This window comes from Cavia porcellus, unplaced genomic scaffold (assembly GCF_034190915.1).
Source record: "Cavia porcellus strain 051 isolate PalLab524CR breed Dunkin Hartley unplaced genomic scaffold, mCavPor4.1 scaffold_15, whole genome shotgun sequence".
Classification (NCBI taxonomy): Eukaryota; Metazoa; Chordata; class Mammalia; order Rodentia; family Caviidae; genus Cavia; species Cavia porcellus.
The window spans coordinates 9,350,187-9,373,913 of NW_026947498.1; the positions used below are offsets into that span (position 1 = coordinate 9,350,187).

The 23,727-nt window shown below is 49.4% G+C and overlaps 1 protein-coding gene and 1 pseudogene across 3 annotated transcripts in view; one reads left to right on the forward strand and one right to left on the reverse strand.

Moving 5' to 3' along the window:
- Dscam (DS cell adhesion molecule) overlaps nucleotides 1-23,727 on the forward strand; it is a 549,020-nt gene that overhangs the window by 204,503 nt on the left and 320,790 nt on the right. The window lies entirely within an intron of this gene.
- The window catches only part of LOC111755234 (RNA-binding protein FUS-like), a 58,312-nt pseudogene continuing 41,621 nt past the window's right edge, over nucleotides 7,037-23,727 (reverse strand).

Genomic DNA, 23,727 nt, shown 5'->3' on the forward strand with positions numbered 1-23,727 from the left:
GGCGGGCAGAAACATTCAGCACTGAGCATGGTGCAGTTGCCCCACAGACTTCAGCGTTGTGTGGGGAAGACACAGGGCTCCAGATGAGTTCTCGTGAGCGTCTTAACCCCAAGTGGTTCTCTTTTTCAGAGCTTCAAATCCGTGTCAAGTGGGCTACTGCCAGCCACAGCGGTGAACATTTAACTTCCTGGTTTGAAATTCGTTGCCTATTTTTCGGTATCGTCTGTGTGTTTGGAATAATCGAGTAGCTCTTTGACATAGAGTGCATTAGAGGACACTTAGACAGCCGGTCGCGATGAAGAGAGAGCTGCCAGCAGCCGGTGTGTTTGGGGTCAGCCTTGGTGGAGCCTGGAGCGGCTGGTCTCTGCCTCAGTCCTCCGGGTGTCCGCCTGGCCCGATCTTTACTTCCTGTGCCTTGCTTGTGCAGGCAACAGTCCCTTCAGCCCCGGGTGGGAGAGTCAGTTCCATAGGGCTCTTCTGACAGAGGCCGGCATCAAGCTGTTCATCCCCCGGCCAGTCTGGCCAGTGAGATGCCGGCCGTGTCCAAACCAGCTCAGATTTAAAGCTACCCCAGAGAACAACTTTCCATCACTTTGGGAGCAGCAAACATTGCTAACTTAGGGTGAATTGCTCCTGAGGTTTTTCAGACATCAACATGGTAGAAAAATGATTCTTCCTTAATGAAAATCACATTGTTTAGGTAAATTATGTGCAGGTCAGTACACGGGAGATCACCACAGCCTTCAAAAAGTTGGCTTTTGCTTTCGTGGATGGACCTTCTGTACTTGCACGAGTGTATCTTTATTTTTTGTGTACACACACATACATAATGTATTAAGCATTTTTAAATTTTCAGCTTTGCAAAAATGTCTCTAATGAGTGAGAAAATAATTTTTAATGTATGAAATAGACCAAACTCAGAGGAATGGTACAGGCAGGAATCTGTGAAGCACTAGAATTCCATGAAATGGGGCCATTTAAAACCTGCACTTTATTTTATGCATTTATGATAATGTTTAAAAATAGCCTGCTACTTAGGACTGAATTTAAATACTGAATTAAATACTGAAAGTTAAATACTGAATTAAATACTGAACATTGCAGAAATTTCTATGCTTCTTCTGTTATAATAGTGAGACTTGCTTTTCCCTACTAAAAACATTTATGTATTTCTTTCTTACATGTAAGGTGTGGAAAACACAAACAAAACTAGCAGTGACAACACCCTGTAACATATTGGTATTTACTGCTGTCTTGATGCAGACTGGGCCTCATTTGTATTAATCTTATCTGGCTGTGCACCTGAATTTTCTTCTAGAGCTTTAATCATTTCATGTATAACATGCAGTCTTGTAGTGGTAGTGTGCCGTCCTTTAGCGGTATAGTTTATCTCTGCTAGCTTGGCTGGCTCAGCCTTCCTTGGTGGATAGATGGAGCTAGAGACAGAGCAGCCAGACCCACAGAAGAACAGACTAGTGGAGGATGGTGGGTGCCCCTTTGATGGTGTCTCTGCCCACAGCACAGAAAGTGCAGGGCAGCAGCTTGGGGAGCAGACACTTCCTTCTTGTAAATGTGGGTGCATTACCCATCTGTTTCCGGAGTTCCATTTTCAAGCTCTTGTGTCCTAGACAATTTTATTTGGTGCCTTCTTTATCAAGAATCACACGATGTTCAAGAATTGAAGCCGCGTTTAGTGACCGGAGAACATACAAAGAAAGTGCATCGCGGTTCTCCCACTCTGGACGCCCAGGAGGCAGCGTGGGGGGCACTCAGGGAAGGGCGAGGGTGACTGCGGTGGACAAGGCGTGGATGGTGCCACGGTGTAAATCGAATCTCTGATCCTGCGGGACTGGGGCGCAGGGGGAGAAAGCTGTTCTGTCTGGAAAATCAATGGCAGCTCCTCCTCGGAGGACTGACCTTTGATGGGCCTTGACACCTGCGGGGTGGATGCCGTTAATGAATGCTTGGTGTGGGAATTAATGAGTGGAGTGTTTCTTGCTTCCTGTCACATGGTGGACTGTGGGAAGGGAACAGGAGCAGGTGGCAGTTGTGGCAGGAATAACAGCCTATAGTTCTGATGGCCATCGCTCAGCCGATGTTCACTGAGAACCCCGGCATGGGAAGAAGGGCCCTGGAGATGAGGCACTTTAATCACAAGTGCAAGACCGCACGCTCCTCCTGCACAGAGCTGTCTCTACTGAGGGGCAGTGCCGGGGAACGTGGGCGTGGTCTTGCCCTCCCGGTGTCCCACAGAACCGAGGAGAACCAGAAACATCGAAAGTCATGACTCAACGGGAAATACGATTCTTTTACAGATCAAATCATCAGGTAGATCATCTGCAATGTGTCTGCACATGCAGACCGTGCCTTCTTAAGCTGTCTTGTCCCTGCCTTCACCAACAATTTTCTGGTGGACACAGTGCAACGCCTCCCCCACCCTGCAGAGTGCCGGGATACCCAGGGAAGGCTTTTCTCCCTCTGTCACTGATTACAGGTGCCCTTCACCCTGTGCCGTCTCACTCACTCTCATTTGTTTTATGTTCAAATGGCTGCAGGCTTTCCAACTCGTTCCTCAGAAATAAAATCCTTTTTGGAAATAAAGTCTCATGGGAAGCCCTGATATTCTAACACGAAATTTCAGAGCTGCCCCAGGGGCCACTGTCTGGATTTCAAGAGTCCAGCACCCTTGGCCTCACTGGCCACTTTCCTTTCTTACCCAGGGACCCCTGGGGCTCTCTGAGGTCTGGGCCTTTGGGGTCATGGGGCTCTGCTCAGGGAAACGCCTTCCCAGTCCCAACCCAGGCCTCCACAAAGGCCCATGCGAGGATCTGGCTTCTGCACTCTTCTGTAGGTGAACCCAATCGCTCGTTGATTTCTTCATCCTCCACCTCATCATGGTCTTGTATAGGAAGGAGGAGACCAGTGAAATGGACCGCATCCCTCACAGTGGAGAAGCCAGCTGCATGGTCCCTACAGGGCGTCACTGGCCCTCGTCCTCCCCTTCATGTCCCGTGCTCTCTGCTCCCCTGACCCACTGAGCAGTGACTCTGTCCAAAGGGCCCACAGAGCTCCTTCAAATCAGCATCCTCTGCAGCATTAATGGCAGGCAGTCCAGGGACCATGCTTGCAGAAAAACAAAAAAGAAGATGAAATAAAACCGTTGCTTCAGAATTCTCAGCATGGCAGACAGAAAGTTACCCAGGGCCAAAACAAATGGTGATTTTTATTATTTTTTTATTTTTTTGGTCTTTTTGAGACAGAGTCACTATGCAGTTCAGGCTGGCCTTGGGCTCACTTTATAGGCCAGGCTGGTCTCAAACTCAACAATCCTCCTGCCTCAGCCTCACGAGTGCCAGGATTAAGGAGTGAGCCACCACTCCTGTTTCAAATTGTGATTTGTAATTAAGACTCACTGTCTTGTATTTTGGCTACTTAGCATCAATATTTTTTTCCCTTTGGAACCGGGAATCAAACTCATGACTGTACTTACCAGCCAAGCACTTGAACCACTGAGCTAAATCCCCAGCCCAGTACCAACATTTTAAAAAATAGAATTGAGAATGATTGTCAGCTTAAACGTTTTGTGGTTTTGTGGTTGTAGTGAAGACAGGCTTGGGCAGCAGGAGTGGGCCGAGCCCTGCTGTGAGGCCCACTGTGTGCTTTGTCCGGGATGCGGTAAGGGTCCCATTCCCATCCTCTCCACTCTGGGAAGGAGGAGTTGCAGAGCCTGCCCGTGACACCAGGGCAGGCAACAGAGTGACCATGGAGGGCTCTCCCAGCATCAGCCGACTGTCTGGCAGACCCTTAGGGTGGCCCCTGCAGGTCCTGTTCAGTCTCTCACTGTCAGCACCTACTGAGATCCACGGCCAGATGCCAGCCAGGCCCAGTCGGAGACCATGGAGCACGGGGAGAAAGACGGTGACTTCTCCATGATGTGGGTGCTGTGGTGCGTGGGCTGCTGGAGCCGCACACGGCAGAGCTAGTGGCTCCAGCTCACCCTGAGGTCTCGGTCTTCGGGGCCGAGTCTGGGATCAGGCCCGGTTCCCTTGAGGGTTGCGGGTGGCCGCTCCTGGCCCCTCTGACTTCTGCAGTTTTCTCAGCGTCTTTGCTGCCTACGGATTTGGAGAAAGATGGCCCAGTCCCCCTAGGCCTGCTGTTCTCCTGGGTGTGTGTATATGTGTGTGTGTGTGTGTGTGTGTGTGTGTGTGTGTGTCCCATTGTCTCCTTTTCACAAGGACGCTGATTGTACTGGATTGGGGACCCATCCTTCTCCAGGATGGTTTTATTTAGTCTGATTGCCTCTGTGAGGACCCTGTTTTCAAACAATAACCAATGAGACCATGGGCAGTGACGTTTGGCAGGAAGAAGTAACAGGTTTCAGCCACAGAAGGGAGCCTTCTTGTACGTCAGTTTCACCTGTGACATTAGGTGTCACCAATGACACCTTCAGTTCTGGCTGCCTCTCTCCCTGTCTCTCTGTCTTTGCTTAGTGGAAGACGGCTGGATCAGTCCTTAAATGATAACGTTGTTCAGCCTCCGGTGTGGAGAGATTCCTGGGGGTCGAGGTGCCCAGGAAATGCTATCCTAGCACACTGGATCGCAGTAGCTGTCTCTCAGGTCATACCTGGAGACGCACAGCTCAAATGGCCACGTAAACGGAATGTTTTGAAATTCTGTGTGCATGAACAAGGGAATGATTGCTCAGCTTTTCATTGCTGGGACTAAATAGCTGACAGCAATGATTAAAAGAAGAGAAAGATGATTTTTGCATAAGGTGTCACAGTCAGCTGATGCCGGGCCAGGAATATCACAGCAGGTAGGTCTGGAGGTGCAGGGTGGCTCACTCACGTAGGCCAGGAAGCTGAGCTGGGGAAGAGCAGCGGGGAGAGAGGAGAGGTGGCCCCAGAGCCCCTGTGCCGCCTCCTACTGCCCAGCTGCTGTGAACCCCCTGGGTTAATTGCAGATGGGGACCACACTGCCGCCAGGATCGGACAGCTCCCTGCAGCCCTGATCTGTCAGGCTGGATACTATGCAGACCTGTATCCCTGCCCTCCCTTGGTGCCTGGGAATCGGGAGGCGCTCCAGTAATATGTGCAAAGAAATGAAGTGAAAGCCAGCTATGGTAACACATGCCATGATTGCAGCACTCAGGAGGCTGGGGCAAGAGGATCTTTATAAGTTTGAGCCAGCCTGGGCTACATAGTAAACTCAAGAGAAGCCTGGACTACAGCCAAGCATGATGGCACACGCCTGTAATCTCAGCACTCAGGAAGCTGAGGCAGGAGGATTGTTATGAGTTCAAGACTACCCTGGGCTGCAAAGTGAGCTCAAGGCCAGCCTGGACTGCATAGCAAGATCCTGTCTCAAAAAGTAAAAAAAATAAAAAATAAAAAAATCAGAAGAGACGATGACCATCTTTTAAAAATACACATTATTCTCATACTGACACTTAATTGTGACTCATGGTCCTCATGATACTGATGATTCACACGTAATTCCAGTAGACACAGACACAGAGATTGAGGGGCTGAGGGAAACTGATGGTTTTGGGGTCCAGGAGTGCAAAGGCTCACCGAGAACTCCGCATTTGTTGTCACATTTGAACTGCACCCTAACTCTCATGGTTTTTTGCTTGACTTTATGCGTGAGGACCTTCCCCTAGGGACATGCATGTTAAACCAGGAAGGAGCAGGCCTTGCATTCCAAGCACTTTCTTGGCTCAGGCGCTCTTCTGGCCCTTTACCCACCAGTGTCTCTGTGCCTTCTCGAAGGTCTGAGGTAGGAGGGGTCCCCTCCTCCGTGTGAAGGTGGTTGGGGGTACCCATAGCAGAGGGAGGCAGCAGTGCGTGGCTGGCATGACAGCCCTGTCACAGGGTGGCCACAGCTGTCCCTTTTCTGAATTCTCTGTGAAGAGCAACGTCTCCACCGATCAGAGCCCCAGGAAGGGTATTCCGGGGGATCCAGAGGGGATGCTGGGGGAGAGCCCCATTGACAGCCACGATCTGATGCTGTACCACACTCTGTCTTTCAAGTCATATGATATAAGTATGGCTGTGGACTTAGCTCAGCAGCACAGCACCTGCCTGGCAAGCACAAGGTCCTCAGTTTGATTCTCGGTCCAAAAGATACCATAAAAATAATAGATCACATTAAAATAGGTAACATAAAGAGTGACTTGAGTTAATCGTCTTTTGTAAAAGTACTGACATATCCCGCAGCTGTCAAAAGACCATTATTTCAGCATTTGCTCAGATAATACACCCGTGAAGGGAACCCAGTGAGAGGGGCCACGCTGGAGAGGAGGCCAGCCCGCCAGGGACACCTGGGCTGAAGTGGCCCTGAGGGAGAGCCACGCTGCCAGTCATCTGGGAGTCGTCCTGTGTGGCCATCAGCAAGCTGAGAGACTTGAGCATCTTCTGGTTGATATTCCCAGTCTCCCTTTTCTGGTACACGAGTGAGCGGAGGAAAAACCTTGACTTCCTTCTGAACTGTCACAAGTGACATTTACTTTTTTTCCAAGCGGAGAGCACTTGAAATAATTAACATCCAAGAATATCATCTCGATACAGGACTTGCTCGTAGAGAAATTCCAAGGTTAGAAAATGTCAAAAGGAATCTGAATTGATTTTACCACCTGGGGTCACATTTTCTATTCTAGTCGTAAAAGTCAATTTCCATGAAAATTTTTCACATACTGTAACTTGGGAATATCGTAATTTCAACGGCTAAAAAAACACACATTTGCCCTTTAGGTTTTGATTTTAAATACAGATCATGGGTGTTGAGCTTTTGCCTTCTGTTTTATAAACTCCTAATCTTTCATAGAAAGGAAGTAGATGCCAATTCACCAAAGCAAATTTTATTTTATTTTTAAAAGTTTATTTATTTTTTAAACTAAAACAGTGTCTTTAATGAGAAGCAGGGGTGGGGTTACAATTCCACAGTCCGACACAAAACCTCCACAGGCCATCAGGAGCTGGAAGGCTGTAAACAAGGAAGGTAACACTGGGTACAGGGAAGAAGTTGATGTAGCATCTCAGACCAAACTAATGCAGCCTCTCCTGCAAGCCTGTCTGTCCTCACCCCTGGGATCCATCTTGCCAGGGCCAAAGCCACCTGTGTCCCCACCACCCGGCCCCCTCGGAAGCCCCCTTGACCCTGTCCACAGCTGCCCAGATCACAGCCTCCTCTGCCACCAGGATGATTATCTCCATAGCTGCCCCATATGGGCACCTCCTGGACCCCTGCGTGGGCCACCTGGTTTAGGGACCTCATACTGGTTGTGTTCGTTCCTCCAAGAGAGGCCGTGTTCTCACAGCAGGAGCAGTCCCCAGCTCACTGCTGCCCTCCTCCACCGCCACCTTCGCTAGAGATCCTCCCTGGCCACCACCACCACTGCCAACACCTCCATAGCCTCATCAGCCTACAGGTCCTCCTCTCCCTCGGCCGCCTCAGCCATTGAGGTCTGCTTGATGGGTGCAAATGAGACCTTGATGTGATTCCCGGAGAATCAGCAGCTGCTTTAGCAGAAGGGGTTATCAAAGGAGGCTGTTTCCTCTCGCTTCAGCTTGCCGGTTTCCCTGTCCATGTACAAATTGATCATGGGATGTTGGGTTTTCTTATTGGCCTTAATAATTAATGCCAGTTGCTGAAGTAACCAGTTGCAGACTCCACTGTAACTTTCTCACCGGAGCCTTGCACAAAGATGCTGTTGTCTGAATTATCCTGTTCAGAACCATGATGTGATTCTTAGTCCCGAGGGCCACCAGAGTTTTTGATGCCACTTTGGCCACCTCTGCCCATGCTGCCTCTGCTTCCATGGCCACCTCCATGACCTCTGGGCTCATAGCCACCACTCCTGTGTAACCACCCCTGGCTTCACCATCACTGCCACCCCAATCTGGCCCTGACTGCCATAACCACGGCTGCCATTCAGGAAGGGCTGGTCTTGCCATCATTGCCTCCAGCACCCCTGCCTCGAGGGGATCATGGGATCTTCGCTGCTGTCGCAGCTCTGTTGCTGTCCACTGTAGCTGGATTGCTGGCCGTTGGCCGTATTCCGGCTCTGGGGCGGCCCTAGCTTCTGCTCAGAGACTTCTTGAAAAGCTACCGTAACTTCCTGTGGTGCTGCTGGGGTGGGCTGCTGGCCTCAGCCGGGGGAAGAGGACAGCTGCCCATGAGATGACCAGGAACGTGCCATAGCCACCAGTGGAGCCGTGACCCTGCAAGCCGACCACTGTAGCCTGGGCTCTGAGTCTGCCCATAGAAGGACCATAGCTGCCCTGGCCATGGCCAGAAGGGGCTGCTGACTGACCCTTGCCACTGTAACTGTGTTGTTCATCCAGCTGCTCTGCTGCCCTCCCTCTGCTCGGTGGGGCAGGCCCCGTAGCTTTGGTCCCTTGTTGGGTGTGGTCATTAGAGGCTGTGTCCATGCATGTGTACACAGGCCGACATGTCACGAGATTCCACCACCATGAAGGACCAATGCCTCCAGGACTGAGCCCACCCATGTGCGTTTTAAATACTGCAAAAACACTTTAAAACAGGGTTGTACTCGTAATGCATCAGTAGCCAGTGGCGGTATACTCAAGAAAATACTCAGAGGTTCATTTCACAGAACCTCGTTCAAGAAGTTACCTACCAAGCAGCCAAAATATTGGAACTCAAGGGCGCTCTAATCACCTAAGTGAGTCTTAGGATTTTATTTTCAAACCTAGGTAGAGGAAAGGAGAGAGGGATGGATAGATGGATAGACAGATGGATGCATGGACCCATGGACAGATGGGTGAATGGAGAAATGGGCAGATAGGTAGATTTCTTTTTCTTCTTTTGCATATGCATAAATTTTGTGCTTCAGACATTTAATTAGGAAACTAGAGAAAGAACCAATTTTTAAACAGGTTTTGGAACATTTAAAGTATTGTTTTATCTACCCCTGTCTGTCTGTCTGTGTCACAATAGGAAGAAAATTATTTACATGCCTTCACAAATGCAAGAGTTGGGGAGTGGAAGCTCCCCCACTCTTACTGACCACCGAGGAATGAGCTGCTTCTCTACCAGCCTTGGGCAGCTGAGCTCCTTCAGTGACCTTCTTCTAGCCAGGCTCCTGTCTGAGGGCAGCAGCATGGGCTGGGACTCTCTGTGGTACCCAGGGACCTGTACAACCTCAGCTCACATCTGTACCTCGAGTGTTTCCAAGACCTCAGACCCAACTACAGCGCTCCTTTTGGTTCTGAACCCCTGGTCACTGGGTGGGTGTGGCCTTGAGCATCTTATCTGAATGGCCGCTCATCCCAAAGCCTCGCTCTGCACTCTTGCTGCAAAGCACTGAGCTTCCCATCCCTCCTCGAATCGGAAGTAGATCCTGAGGTCCTGATCTGCGAGCAGAGCTCACCATCCTCCTTCCTTGCTCTTTCCTCCCAGGCTCTGGTGCACCTGTGCATTGGTCTACATCTGTTTCTTCCCGGCCCATTTCTCCTGCATCCAGGGGCAGGTGCAGCAGTGTCTCAAGAACCTGGAGCAGAACCTAAGGAATTTCTGTCACAAGACAGCTGAGGGAACTTGGTTTGGAAAGAGGGAAAAGACTGATTTTTTAAAAAAAATTTTTAGTTTTTACTTGAATTCAGCAGTGGACTTATCTGATATTTATTAGTGTTGCAGAAAAACCAGTATCAAGGAACCTAGTAGACAATTTTTTTATGCTAGTAGGCCAGTGAGCCCGAGTCCAGATCACCAGCAAAGAGCCAGCTTGGGGTCCAGTTTAAATATAGTTTGAAGAACAAGGTGTTCCACGACTGATTCCATTGGTTGAATTAAGACCTATATTGTCAGGAAAACCAACTCTAAATATATTTGCTTAAAAGGAATTGTCACAACAGGAACACCTGGGGATGAGGGGAGGGAGTTCAAGCAGAGTTAAAAAGCATCTTTGGCTTGGTTAATCCGTCCCAACCAGAGTCCCTGAAGCCAGTTAGAAGCAGTGTATTTTCTTAACGAAGGGAAATAAGCTGAGAACAGTCAAATCGGCCCAGTGCATTATCAGAAGCAAAGCAGCTGTACCCAGACAGTCGAGGCTGACTGAATCCAGCAGGGCGCTGATGTGACCGGCAGTGGGAGCACAGGCACTCTCTGATCCTCACTGGCTGTGATGTGTCTATACATTCGTTACTCTATAGCTGTGCCCTTACACTGCACGTGTGCCCTAACGGTAGGAGCTGTGACCACAGCTCCTGCAGCCCGAAGCGGTGGTGCTGTGTGTATGGAGACCAGAGAGGTCACAGCCAGGAGACACTGCTGTCATGTGTGCAATGCACGCTGTGAATCTGGCTGCTGATGGGGAGAGGGTGGAACTGCAGCGGGGGTGGCGACCTTGGGCTCTATCAGGGGGAGTGAGGGCCACCTGGCCAGAGCCAGAGGCCAGTGTCAGAGTGGACAGGCAGGACCAGGAGATGGGGGCAGACACAGCGAGTGAGGCAGCACAGGGACACTGTGGGTGTGGGAGATGGTGGCCACTGTCCCCACACTGATTCCCAGCATCCTGGCGGCTTTTGTGTGAGGGGAGACATGGCTAGCCTTCACCTGTGAGGGAAATACATCCTCCGGGAGCTTTCCAGAAACTGTGTCTGATTATTTGCAGTTTTAAATTATTTGGGTGCTGCTGCCCCCCACGGAAACACCTGCGCAGCTTCGAAAGGCTTGAAATGATTCCCAGACCCGCGGTCCGGTGGCTCCAAATCAACACAGGCTGACATCAGAACAGACGCGGTTCCCACAAAACACCAAGAGCTCTCTGGTTTCTGTTACGGGGACCACTGGGGTGCCTGTCAGCGTGCAGGTCCTGAGGGTGCTGGCTTCTGGGAAGCTTCCCCCAGGGGAGGTCCTGCTGTGCTGGGCCGCAGGGGAGGGGTCCAAACGGAGGCCTGGACCTGAGCAAGGAGAAACCTTAGTCGTGCCTGCCTGCGAGGATCTCTGGCTGCTGTCACTGTGCGCTGGCAGGGCCCCATCTGCATCATCCATCCCTGCACCCTGCAGCATGGCGGAGAGATCGCTGAGCAGTGCCCGCCTGTGACCTCAAGGCACTGACCAATTCCTTAGGCAAACAAGGCGTCAGTGTGCATCCACCAGCAAGAGAGACCGTGATGTTTGTCAGCGGCGTCATAGATGTGAAGAGTCTGGCAGAAGCAATTCGTTCTCTCTTTTCAAGGAAGAGCGCTGTCCGGTACACATTGGGAACATCTATTTTGAATCAGCGCTGTGCTGGAGGATACAGGGCAGTGGCACCACGTAGCTACCCATGGAGATGTTCCACAAACTCCGAGTAAGTGCACACTGAAAGTAGGGCCACGGATTAAGACAGCCTTGGATTCCACGCTGGAAGCTCTGTCCTCAAGCGGCTGCTTCAGTCCGTAATTAACGGCATGGGATTTGCTTTGTTTTTCGTTGTTATTTGAGCCATGCAGAGATGAGAGGAAAATCCTAACTGCTTCTTGAGTTTAACCATTTAATGTGGCGCAGGCCTGAGGCTGTGGGTATACTTAAATTGTGGAGATCTCTGCACAGTTAAGTCAGTGATAATGAATACAGTCACCAACCAGAACTTTCAGAGATGATGTGATCCTAAGCATGGAGGATCCTGGCCCTGGGATGATTGCTTCTGGCTTCGATTTTTTACAAAGACCATGACATTTTAAGACCCCAAGGCAGACACCGGCCGCCAGCTCAAGCCCCGCACACAGCACCAAGCCCAGAGCTGCACTGCGATCAGAGGGGAGGCAGGGAGTAGAGCTGGGCAGGAGGTCTCCATGTCATGGTTTCTCAGAGGTGAGGAGGGGTTCATGCTTCTTTGCCCTGGTTTTGATGACAGCAGAAATGGGCTCCCCAAGACACTCCCCCTGGATTCGTCCCAGAGAGCATCAGTTATTCACTGCTGCCTAACAAAGCAACCCACAAAGAAATGGCCTGGACCACTCTGTCCACACGGCTTACCCATCCGCCAGCTGGCTGCAATTCCGACTGGGCTCCCCTGGAGGCTTCTTCTTCTGGCTCCGCAGAGCTTGGAGACCTGCTAGCGGGCAGGTCTCTGCTGTGTGCTGGAGAGATGGAAGCTGGTGTCCTGCAGCTGGCCTGGGCTCTCAGAGGACAGTTTGGCAGGTGCTTGTGGGCCAACCTGAGGTGCAGGAAGCTTCCAGCTCATGACAAGAGGACCTGGGAGGCCTTGTTGTGGGCACCGACCTCAGGAGACACCCAGGGTTGGGGCCACTGCCGTGTCCACTGTTCATGGGTGGTTTGTGTTGGGAGGCAGATGTGGCTGGAGACATTTTGAAAAGAAAGGCCACACATCATGTTGTGATACACATGACCAGGGCAGGATGGCATGACAGGGTCAAGGCGCATGGGTCAGGGAAGCCACAGCTGCCTGCTAGAGTGGTCAGGGTGGAGGCCAGGCCTGACTCCAAGGCTACAACCGACTTACTGACCAACATCCCCCTAGAGAGTCACTTAGCACAACTCCAGAGTTTTAAAACCATTATTCATCCTCACAAGTAAGGGTTACATACACTTAAAAGACACAGAAAAGGAGAACAATCCTGCCCCTTGTCAAATATTCAGGATATTTCTGTGTGTTATACACCTGCAGTAAAATTGGTGGAAAACTTGAAAAGTAAAGTCATAGGAAGGGAAAAGGTAAAAGAGAACCTTTCTGTGAAATTCCGTCAACTCACAGTGAGAGTTCTGGAAAGATCTCTTTGTTACTTTTCCAAATTTTAGATTCTTATTTGCAATTACATGAGAAAACTACAGGTAAAAATAGCACCTAACTGTGGAACACCTGATGATGAAAATTCTGAATTTAATCATATATGATTTAAATATTATTAGAACCTACAGTGCCTCCAACAGGTTTTTCTTTTAATGGTGTGTGTTGCTCTTTTTATTATAAACCAAATTCTTTTTATGAAACAAGCTTGCACATCCATTTAAGTTTTGAGATACTGTTCCTTGGTTAAGGATATAAAGTCATTGGCCGTCTGCAGATGTAAGCTCACTCAGAAACCCGGGCAGACGACTGAAATGATTTCTCCAAGGTGAACTAACCTCATGGACCCTTCAACTGCCTTTCTACTCTCTTAGCCTAGGCGGGGAGTTCACTAGGTGCAGTTCGACCACAAAACCAGCATCTTCACTGCCTCTCATGGTGCCCATTGGTGGTTGCATGTAATTATGTCACCGTCCGGTCCCTGACTTCCCAGTGATGGGACACTTGCCCCTGGCTTTTCCCCTCCACCCTGAGTACCAACCAAGATGGCAAAGGGGCATTGATGGGGCTGGGAATGGGACAGGGAGGAGAGAGCTCATTTTCAACTCCAGTATTTGACATCCAAACTGTGCAAATGCTTGCTCAGGACTCTTTTAGCTATAGACCCTGATAACTTCCCAGGGAGAGAAGTTTGTTGAGTTGGTGACCGCTGTGCAGACATCGGCTGGCTTGCTTTGTTGTTGTTCTTTGAAGGGAAAGTGCCTGCCACCCCTTCCCCGGGGCTCACAAACCTCACTTTGCAAAGGACTCCCTGAAGAGGCCTCTCTGCTTGCAAAACTGAGCAGCTGAAGCCCAGAGAGATTACACAACTTAGAGCTAGTTATCAATATTTGCTTTAAGGGGAGAAAATCAAATTAATGAAGGCATTAAAAATACATTGCGTCCTTATTAAATAGTTCTGTAGGATTTGTGCTTGGTGATCATGAACAGCAAAACCGCCTTTCCCGCTGAGCGGAATGGACTATAATCAGGTGGAACAGATTGCATTGCGTGGGCCCCGTCCTGCTGATTGGAGTCAGCATGTGACAGCGGTGGCTGCATCGGGCCTGTGAGACCAGCTTTGCTCCCGCCAGGCGCATGGCGGACTGGGGGCCTTCTGTGCACTCACTGCTGGGGTTGCCTTGCTGCCAGCCCCAGTTCCATCTTTCCCTTGGGTTTAAAGCAGCAGGTACCCAGGGGAGGGGTGAAAGGTGCCTCCCTCATGTCTAGTTTATTTCTAAAGAAGGGCGTCTGGCCTCTGTTCGTGGGCCTGGGGTGTCCTGTGAAGCCAAAGATGCCCACAGTGTCCCTGGCCTCTGCTCGGTCAGTGTCAGCATCACCCATTCTCCTGTCCACCCTGTGACAACCAAAACTGTGTCCTCATCTCTCAGATCTCCTTGCTTCCAGCTGGGAACCACAACAGGTGGGGTTTCCACACTTACTACAACCACAGAGAGAAAGTGACTCCAGTTTATCAGAGACCACTGTCATCAACCAGGCATAAACCCTGGGAGCTCCCTTCTGAGCCACTCAGACCCAGCAATAACCCGTGCTGTATGCATGTTCACCTGCTTTTAAGCTAGTGTCGGTCTCTCATTTTTCTCCCGAGGAATCCAAGAAGGAACGATGTGTGCAACAACGCACTTGCATTTTGGGCTCAGCCTTTGGCTGGGAAATGCTTGTGCGTGAGCCACAGAGCACCTCACCTTTGTTCTGTCCTCCTCCCTGCCTGGCCGTGACTGCTTCAGAGCACCGCTCTCCCTCGCAGGAGGGTGATCTCGGGGCTGGTAAGCGTGGATGTGTAAGTGCACAGTCTTTGTTAGGAGGCAGGGGTGACATACTCTGAGCTCTGGAAAGATGCAAGAAGACAATTCCCGTGCTTTATGACCTAATTTAAATTTCCCAGGTGATTAAATACCCAGGAATCAGCCTAACCAAGGAAGTGAAAGACCACTACATCGAAAACTATAGAACTCTGGAAAGAGATTGAACAGGACTTTGGAAATGGAAAGACATCCCCTGTTCTTGGCAGCAGAATGGCCCTACACCTAAACTGTTATACCAGTTTAACATGATTGCAACAAAATACCATCAGAATCCCTCACTGAACTAGAGAAAATAATCCTAAAATACATGAGGAGCCAGAAGAGACCCAAAGTTACAAAAGCCTCTGGGCAACGAGAGAAAAGCAGGAGGTGTCTGAGTCCCAGACTTCAAGTTGTATTACAATGCTACGGTGATAAAAACAGCACAGTTCTGGGACAAAACAGACGTGGTCAGCTGAACAGAGTGGAGGATGCAGGGACAGCTGTAGGCACATTCAGCTACTGATCATTGGACACAGGGCCAAAGCATTTGCTGGAGGACACACAGCCTCATTAGCAGATGGGGCTAGGAAGACCGATCGTAAATGTGCAGAGAAGATTGAATGTAGACCCAAGTCTCTCTCCGAGTACTAAATTACACCCAAAGCAGATCAAAGGTTTAAATGTTGAAACAAAAACACTTAACTTACTGGAAAGTAGGTAGATAAAAATCTTGAAGTCATATAGCTCAAGAAACGTCATAAAAAGTTAAGAAAAGGAATTCTATCAAATTAAAAAATTTCTGCATAGCAAAGAAAACAGAGTGAAGAGACAATCTACAAAAGGGGAAAACTTTTGCCAGTTGCTCCTTGAACAGAGACTAATATTTACCATATATAAAGAACTTAAAAAATAGATCCCCCCAAGATAAAAGGCTCAGTCAAAAAATGAGCAACGAAATGAGCACATGCTTCTCAGAAGAAGAAATAGAAGTGGCTCAGAGATTCATGAAGAAACATTCAGCATCACTGGCCGTTAGAGAAATGCAATTCAAACAACTCTGAAATTTAACCCTGCTTCAGAGACAATGGCTGTCATCAAGAAATCAAACAGTCCCAAATCTGGTAAGAAAGTGACCTCCTCCATATAACCACTAGGAAAAGCAGTGTGGAGGCCCCTCGAAAATCTAAAAGGCGAAATTTCGTTTGACTCAGCCATTCCTCCACTAGCTGCCCTCCCCAAAGAGTTAAAGATATTGCAGACAGTGACACAGGCGTGGCACATCTGGGAAGCAGTTCACGTGTCCATCCACAAATGAATGGGACTTTTAATGTGCTATTTATACACAATGGAGTACTACTCTGTTATAAAGAAGGATAAATTTGAATCTGTTGTAGGGAAAGGGCTGTGCCTTGAAAACATTCTGCTGAGTGAAATAAATTAGATACCCAGGCTTGTATACCTGACGGTTCCTCTTGGATGAGAAATCCACAATGTAAATAAATTGAAAAGCAGAATAAAAGGTAGATAAAAGGAAACAGGGTCACAGCTCTACTGAAAGGGACCAGGAGATGAAGAAAGAGGGGAAGGGGAAAGGAAGGAATATATAAAGACAGAATCAAGACGTGTGACACTTCCGTGCAAAATACCCACAGCAAAAGTGAGCATTATGTATGGTGGCATGTAACAATACATTAAATAAAATAAAGTATTGTGAATCATAGGGTAAAATTTTGTACATGAGTAACAATAGCAAAATAAATTTACTGAGCTAACAAATACATTACCCAGGTTATTCAAGTTACTCAGCCAATAGAATATATATACACACACATACCTTCATATAAATATACACATACGTACATTATGTATACACACACACCTTTACACAGATATACACACACTCATACGTTATATACACGTACGTATCTTTACCATACACAGACACATGTGCCTTTATATATACACATACCTTTGTGTACACAAATGTATACGCCTTTACATGCACACACATGTGCCTTATACACACACAGTCCTCTACATGGGGGAGGAAGAGGGAAGGACTGATTTCGGGACCTGGCCCACCCTGCAGGCCTTGGCAGCCTGCTGTTTTGTGGAGACAAGTGGGCAGGAGCCTGGAGGCTCAGGCGGGATTCTGGGATCACAGAACTCCCTCCTCTCGGGGCATCTCAGTCCACCTGCTGCTTGGACAGCACGTCGTGTCATATGAGTGGTGTATAAAGGACAGAACTGTGCTCCTCGTGGTCCTGGAGGCTGGGAGCCCCAGAGCAAGCTGCCAGCAGATTCGTGCTGTAACTGTGTGACCCTACTTCCTGGCTCCTGGCAGTGCCTCACTGCGACTTCAGGGAACCGGGGTGGAGGGGACACAGGTCTCCTTCAAGCCTGTCCGGTGACAGCATGAGTGCCCTTCACGAAGGCTCCTCAAGCCAATACCACCATCCCGGGAGCAAGGGTTTGGACAGTGAATTCAGGGGAGGGATAAATAGAACATAGCCATGCCTGTGGTGTACTCCTATAATGCTGGCAATCTAGGAAGCTGAGGCAGGAGGATCACAAGGTGGAGCTAGAGCCCAGGCTGGGCAACTTAGTGAGAGCCTGTCTTAAAGGGACCGGGTGAGGGGAGGGGAGACAGAGAAAAGAAGAGAGAGGCCCTGGACTTTGGCTGGAGGAGGTCAGCCTGTGTTACCAGGACGCCTGCATTCTGTGGTCACTGGATGGGGAGTTGGATCTGTGTGCACAAAATTCCTGCACCCCAGGATGGGTGCTACTGCGGCCGAGGTGACTGTCACGCGAATGAGCACATCCACGAAGAGGAGAGCTGATGGCCTCTGCACATTTCCTTGAGTTGCCAATTCATCATAGCGTGGTGCATGGATTTTCTTCCTGGAATTTCCTGCAGTAGAATCCCGTAGACACTCGGCGTGGTGCTTGCACTTAAAATGGGAAACGTACAGGGCAGTCTTGGGGCCCTGACACACATGTGTGTGAAGCCTGAGCTTGGGCCCCACCCAGACACGAGGCAGGACACACCTGAGACCTTCCGAGTGTCTGGCTGGGGGTGAGAACGAGCGGTGCCGTACTGTGCTGCAGGTTGGCCGGCCTGCAGCGGGTCGCTGTGGGGTGGGAAGCTGGCTGTTGACGCCCTGCTCATGAATGGTCATTGTAGAGTTCTGCGTCCCCTCCTTGGGTCGCTGTGTTCCCAAGCTGGGGACACCCTTCTCTGCTGTAATACTCAGGCCTGTAATACTCACAGACCAGAGGGCAGTGGGTCTGGGCTTCAGCACAGGGACTGTGAACTGAATGAACCTCCCACTAGAGCGCATTCCAGGCCAACCAGGCTGTAAAAGGGAGAGTGGGGGTCAAAGCCAGGACCAAACTGGGGACAGCACCTGCAACAAATTCCCAAGACCAGCAACAGAGCCCAGCTCCTCTGGACGGCTGCGCTCAGCACCTGGTTCTCTGGAGCAGCAGCATCCCAGAGCCGCAGGGAGGAAGCTCTGGTCTCCCTGTCCGCTGCCCTGCTCGCTGCCCTGTCTGATGGCGTGCTCAGTCCTAGCCTCGGACTTTTGCTGGGTTCCAGGTAGAATGGGCTCCTGCGTATGACATTCCAAAGCAGTGTCAGGAGTTTGAGGTGTAGCTCAGTAGTAGAGCACTTAGGCGAAACAAATAAAGTACCCGTGTTCCCTGTTCTCCTTAGAAAAGGAGAGAAAAACAGGGAAAGGACTTGGCCTTGAAACACCGAGGAGTGGACCAGTCTTGGCAGAGAAGGCTGAGCAGTTTCTCTCCAATTCCTCAGGCACAGCAGGGGGCCCTTCCGGCTCATGTGGTCTCCTGGCACAGGAGTGGCTTTCCTTTCTGACCCCTGCCTAGTCACAGAGAGAAATGGGTTTTGACAGAACCAGAAGAGTTGTTCCGTTTCCATGGCAACGGCAATTCATATTCTGCAGGTACCTGGGCTGCCACTTAGGCCACTGACTAAATGCAGGAGCTGTGTGTCTCGGCGCCTGGCCAGAAATAACTTGGTGAGGCCCCGCTCCTCCCAGTGCCGTGGCGAGAGGCATTAGAGCGAGGGACTGCCAACTGTCAAGCCCAATCCTTCTCAGTGCAGTGCGGAGGAAGGACAGGATCAGGACCCGCTGCAGCGGGCGGGGGGCGGGGAGCCGCCCAGCGGCATTGTTTCCCTGGTGGCTGGGAAACAGCTTCCTCTGTTGAGTGGAACATGAAAATATTCTAACTCCTTCACCCCAGGGGCACCAGATAATTTGTATTTCAGCAGAAGTATTATAATTACATAGTTTAGAGTTAGAATTAATTAGCATTTGTGGAAGTAGTGATAACACTAAGCAGTTATTAAAAAATTAATTTTAATAGAAGTCTGTTTGCAGAGACTTGGCTTTCTTTTTGAACTTTTTTTGGGGGGGTGGGAGGACTGTAATAGCAGGGTGATATTAAGCAGTCCTTTAATCAACCACAAATGTCACTCACCCGTCTTCTGGCTGTGCATTACTCTGGGTGTTGGAATCCAAAGCAATGGTGCAAATGCCAAGCATCTTTAAAAATAAATCAAGATTCAGACTAAGTTCGAAGGCTATAGATAGAGGAGGAGATCTCCAGTATGCTCCTTTAAAAATACATCATGTTCCCAAACACGGGGTCCCAGCAGGCCTGGTGACGTTAGACATACAGAGGGTGAGAATCACAGTGTGCGTGACATCGGACACAGGAGACCCCTAAGTTATTAGGAAAGGAGAATTCTGAGACCTCACACATCACGTGGGTGCTCGCTCCTGGAATCCAGACAACCCCCGCCTTCGTGAGGCTTCTACTTCCCTGTGTTCCTTGGAGGAAGGAGTTAAAAAGACTCTTCATGATGAAGGAAAAGGGTTTTACCTTCAGCTGGAGTTTGACAACAGCAGCGTGTCTCATTCTTAAAACCAGCCCAAAGCACAGCACAGTTCCCCTTTCTGGAGGGTTCTCTAAAAGACCGTCTTTGTTCTTCAGAGACTGAGTTGAAATATTTGGGTGGGGAGAAGCGTCACACAGATAGCTTACACTCAAACTGTCCAGCAGCAGCGGCAGCAATGACTGACACTAGTCGTGTTTTTTATCAGACCAGAAAAAGGAAATGGCTGGAGAAGAAGAAAGGCCCTCAGGCTGCAAGTCACTGCCCAGTTCCTCAGTATGCATTTTTTCAGAATAATCCCAAGCAGGCAGTCCTGAGTTCAATCCCCAGTACTGATAAAAAGGAAAAAGACAAAAAAAAAGGAAAAAACAAAAAACAAAACAAAAAAAACCCCTAAAAAACAGAATTATCGGTTAGTAGTTAAAGCAGCATACAGATTTTGGCAAAATGATAATTCTCAAATTTTTAGCAAAGTTAAGCAGTGCTTTGTACTGGTACCACTTTAAAGAAAGCCTGGCATGGTTGAAAAGTAGACTTCATATGTCTAATCACTGTCATTTATGCTACTTTTTGAGCAGGAGAGACATGTGAAACTACCAATCTTGAGGCCTAGATTTCGATGAAAATTGAAAAGTCCTTCTTTAAGGGAACATAGACATGTGTAAGCCTCCCTGAGGACACTGTCCTGGCCACCCTTCTCCCAATGCAAGTCCTGGCCTCTGTCTTACATCAGGCACCAGGTGTTGCTCTCTGCCCTCTGGGCTCTGAGCCTGCCTCCTCCTCCCCACAGGGCTGACTGCAGGGAGACAGGCCTGCTCAATGGATTCTGCAGCTCACCCTGCCTAGGGACGGTTTTTTAGCAATGCCCATTATGAATTTGTGTCACATTTTCTAGGGCAAGAGAGAAAACAAGGAAACTTTCACAGGGCCCATTGTGCATATTACTAAGCCCACACACAAAAAAGCAGCCCCGTAGCTTATGTTAAATAAGTGATGATGTTTCTCCTCAATCTGCGCAGACCCGAGGCTGTGCACTGTGCAGCTGGATCGCTGGTCTGCTGTTTAGCAGAGTCTCTTAGGGGATTCACACAACATGGAAACGGAAAGCAAGATGGAGTGAAGCCAGGGTTTGTTTTGAGTAAGGAGATAAGCTCTTCTTTTCTGATGTGTTGCTTAGAAGCCAGGGGCATTTTCTTATCTCCCTGAGACAAAGGCTGTGCTCCCTGACTTGAGCTGCCCAGCTCAGGGAGAATGTAGGGTATGGAGTGGGGGATTCAGGATCAGGGTCAGAAGCTTTGGCAGGAAAGAGGGTGCTTCGCCATGTCTGCCAGGCTCTCTTGATGCTGGCCACTGTTCTCTGAAATTATTCCAGAAGGTCGTTTTCCTTTGTTTTTGAAAGGCAGTTTTTTGGAGAACCGTGTGCCCGCCCTCCCATCTCTGCCTGAACCAGGTCTTTCCTCCTGGCCCTGAGCAGCCCTTCACTCACTGTTTACTGAGGATTCTGAGAACAAAGCCTTGAAAAACCACCAGATAAGCCTTTGCATTTCCATCTGGATCTGTGATCTGGGACCTGGTGGGTATTTTGGGGACTCTTGGCTCTGCCTGTTTGCGTCATTGTCATATGCAGTTTCTGATTTTTAAATTCCACTTCTACAGGTTTTATTTTCCTTTATTCTCTGCATTTCTTCAGCCTGCATATGCACAGCTTTGTTCTTAGGGTTCTGTTTGATCCCAAGATGCGTCTTATTTTCCAAACCACTGTGGTTCTGGCTCATTGTTAGAAACACCGTGCGCTGGGCTTTGGGCCACAGTTTCCCTCCTGTCTGGACAGAGGACTGCCAGAAGCACCCGCTTTGCCCTAGGGGTGGAGGGTGAGATCTCAGAAATGACCTGGGGCCCAGACGAGAAGCTCTCACCTCTCTGCACAGGGCCAGGTGGCGGGTGTTGGTACCAAATCCCTCACCCACAATTCCACTTTATGTCTGTCACCCCTGGGCAGCCACAACCAGAAAGTGTTGAAAGCAGAACTCCAGAAATAAGCCAAGAGGCCACATCCACACCCTTTTTATTCCGGGTGATTGTACAGTTACTCTAATGCATTGGGGTTAATCTCTTACTGTGCCTGATTCATGGCTTAAATGTTGTCCTAGGTATGTACGAACAGTAGGGAGCATAATCCAAGTAGGATTTGGTGCCATCTGTGGCTCCAAGCACCGGGACACAGCTCCTGTGGGGCAGGGCGACAGCCTCCTCCCCAGGCACAAGGTGGTGGGGGACGTGTGCAGGTGACAGTGAAGGCCAGAAGGAGATGGAGGTGTGGGGGGGGGCGCAAAGGGCACAATGGGGGGGGGGCGTGCACGCGTCCTGCCAGTCCTCTAGCAGGTTTGCTCTTGGAGAATAGGTGTGTAAGCTCCAGGTGGTCCCTGTCCTGCAGTTCTTGGAGTGGCCACCAGGGACTCAGTCGCGCTAGTGATGATTCTGGGAAGAAGCCGGTGGGAGGTAAATTCTCAGGGCTGTTTAAAGCATTTCCCTGCAAAATGGTGTAAACTCCCTAGGAAAAGATGAACTGCTGCCATTAAGACTGAGAGATCGTGTGCAGAAATAATGGACAAATGGGAATCACGGTCTTTCCACTGGGCATCCTTCCCATGACTGCTCTGACCTCTGTTTGCCCTTGACAAACCAGGAAAGGAGGAAGAAAACCTCACTCTCCTCCTCCCTTGACCTCCAGCGTGAGCATTTTGACTCTTTCCCTGTGACAGTGTGGGGCCACACAAGAGCTTGAAGTAACAGAGCTGAGTAAAGGGCGGGGTGGCTCCCAGAGCAAGGGAGGCAGTGTTTGTGCAGGGATGGGCGATGGAGGAGAGGCCCAGTCGCTGCTGTGGACGTGGACAACGGAGCGAGCTTGCTCAAGGCAGAGTGGCCAACGCCTTTGCTTCTGGCCATCCCTGCTGTGCTGCACCCCTGCACACACCCAGCCTACACCTGTCTGCCAGTCTTGTTTCTGAGGTTCCTTCTCATTCACATCCTCTCCCCAGAAGCCAGACCTTGGCTTATGCAGGCTAACAGCCCAGTGAGCTGGTTTAGGGGAAAGGCAACATTGTAACTTTACTGTGAAAAATTACTTGGCCCATGAGACATGAGACTCACAGGGGATGCGCTTCGGCTCAGTCCGTCCCTGGTTTCTAGGGGAGGGAAACCTTGCTCTGATCAGATTTGTATTGAGCGTTTCTGTTATTAAGTCACATACCCTGCGTTCTGTTACTCTAATATGCTCCTTTAATCAAGGAATTAATGGGTTCACCACCCTGCACTGAGTCCCTTGTATTTTAATTGTGCCCTGTGTGAGTGTATTCTTAGTCCCTTGGGTGCTGATAGAAAATTGTTGTTTCTTTGTCAGTTGGGGACAGTCTAATGTGTGCTCTGCTCTTCCTCCTTTACCGGAGTGACGCAGAACGCATTAAAGCCTTTCATGTACTATAAAACAAGATTCCGAAAGCACAAGTGTACAAGTTGATAGAACGTCAGTGTTCCCCTGAATAAACCTAGCCTTTAACGCAAATTTGATAATCTTTTAAAATGTATGGATTTGATGGAATTTTTGAAACAGTAGATATGATTATCTCAGGTAGGACTTTTTTGTTTCCTATTCTAGTGGATAAATAATCCCGGTTTTAACATTTTAGTAATTTATTCCCTATAAAGGAAGCTATGCATTAATTCCTAAAAAAGGGGATTCCTTGCAGGGAAACAACTGATCATATTTAACTGTACAGCTGGAATATTTGCTGTACAAATGCCAGTTCTGTTGAAATTAATAAACTCTCTTTTCCACCTGATTGCCTTGTGTATTCCACAGAGTGTTTAGTTTGATATCGTGCTTGGTTGTACTCATCAGCGATATGCTTTATAGTAATTTCCGTTATTTATTTTAGAGTATCCGAGGCAGTTTGGTTTCCTTCAGAAAAGCATTTTTTGTACAATTCGATTTCTGTTTTCGCTTTGCCATGCTCCGTAACACCCATAGAAAACCTGAGTAAATTCCCAGAGCGCTGCGTGGGCCCACGCCCGCTCCACTGTGGCACTGTGATTCCATGACTTCTTCCCAGACTGTCCCCAGCTGCAGCTGTGTGCTGAGGGCTGCCCACTGCCAGGCTGCACCCGTGTCCGAGCGTCCTGCCCCGCAGCCTGGGCCTTGTGGC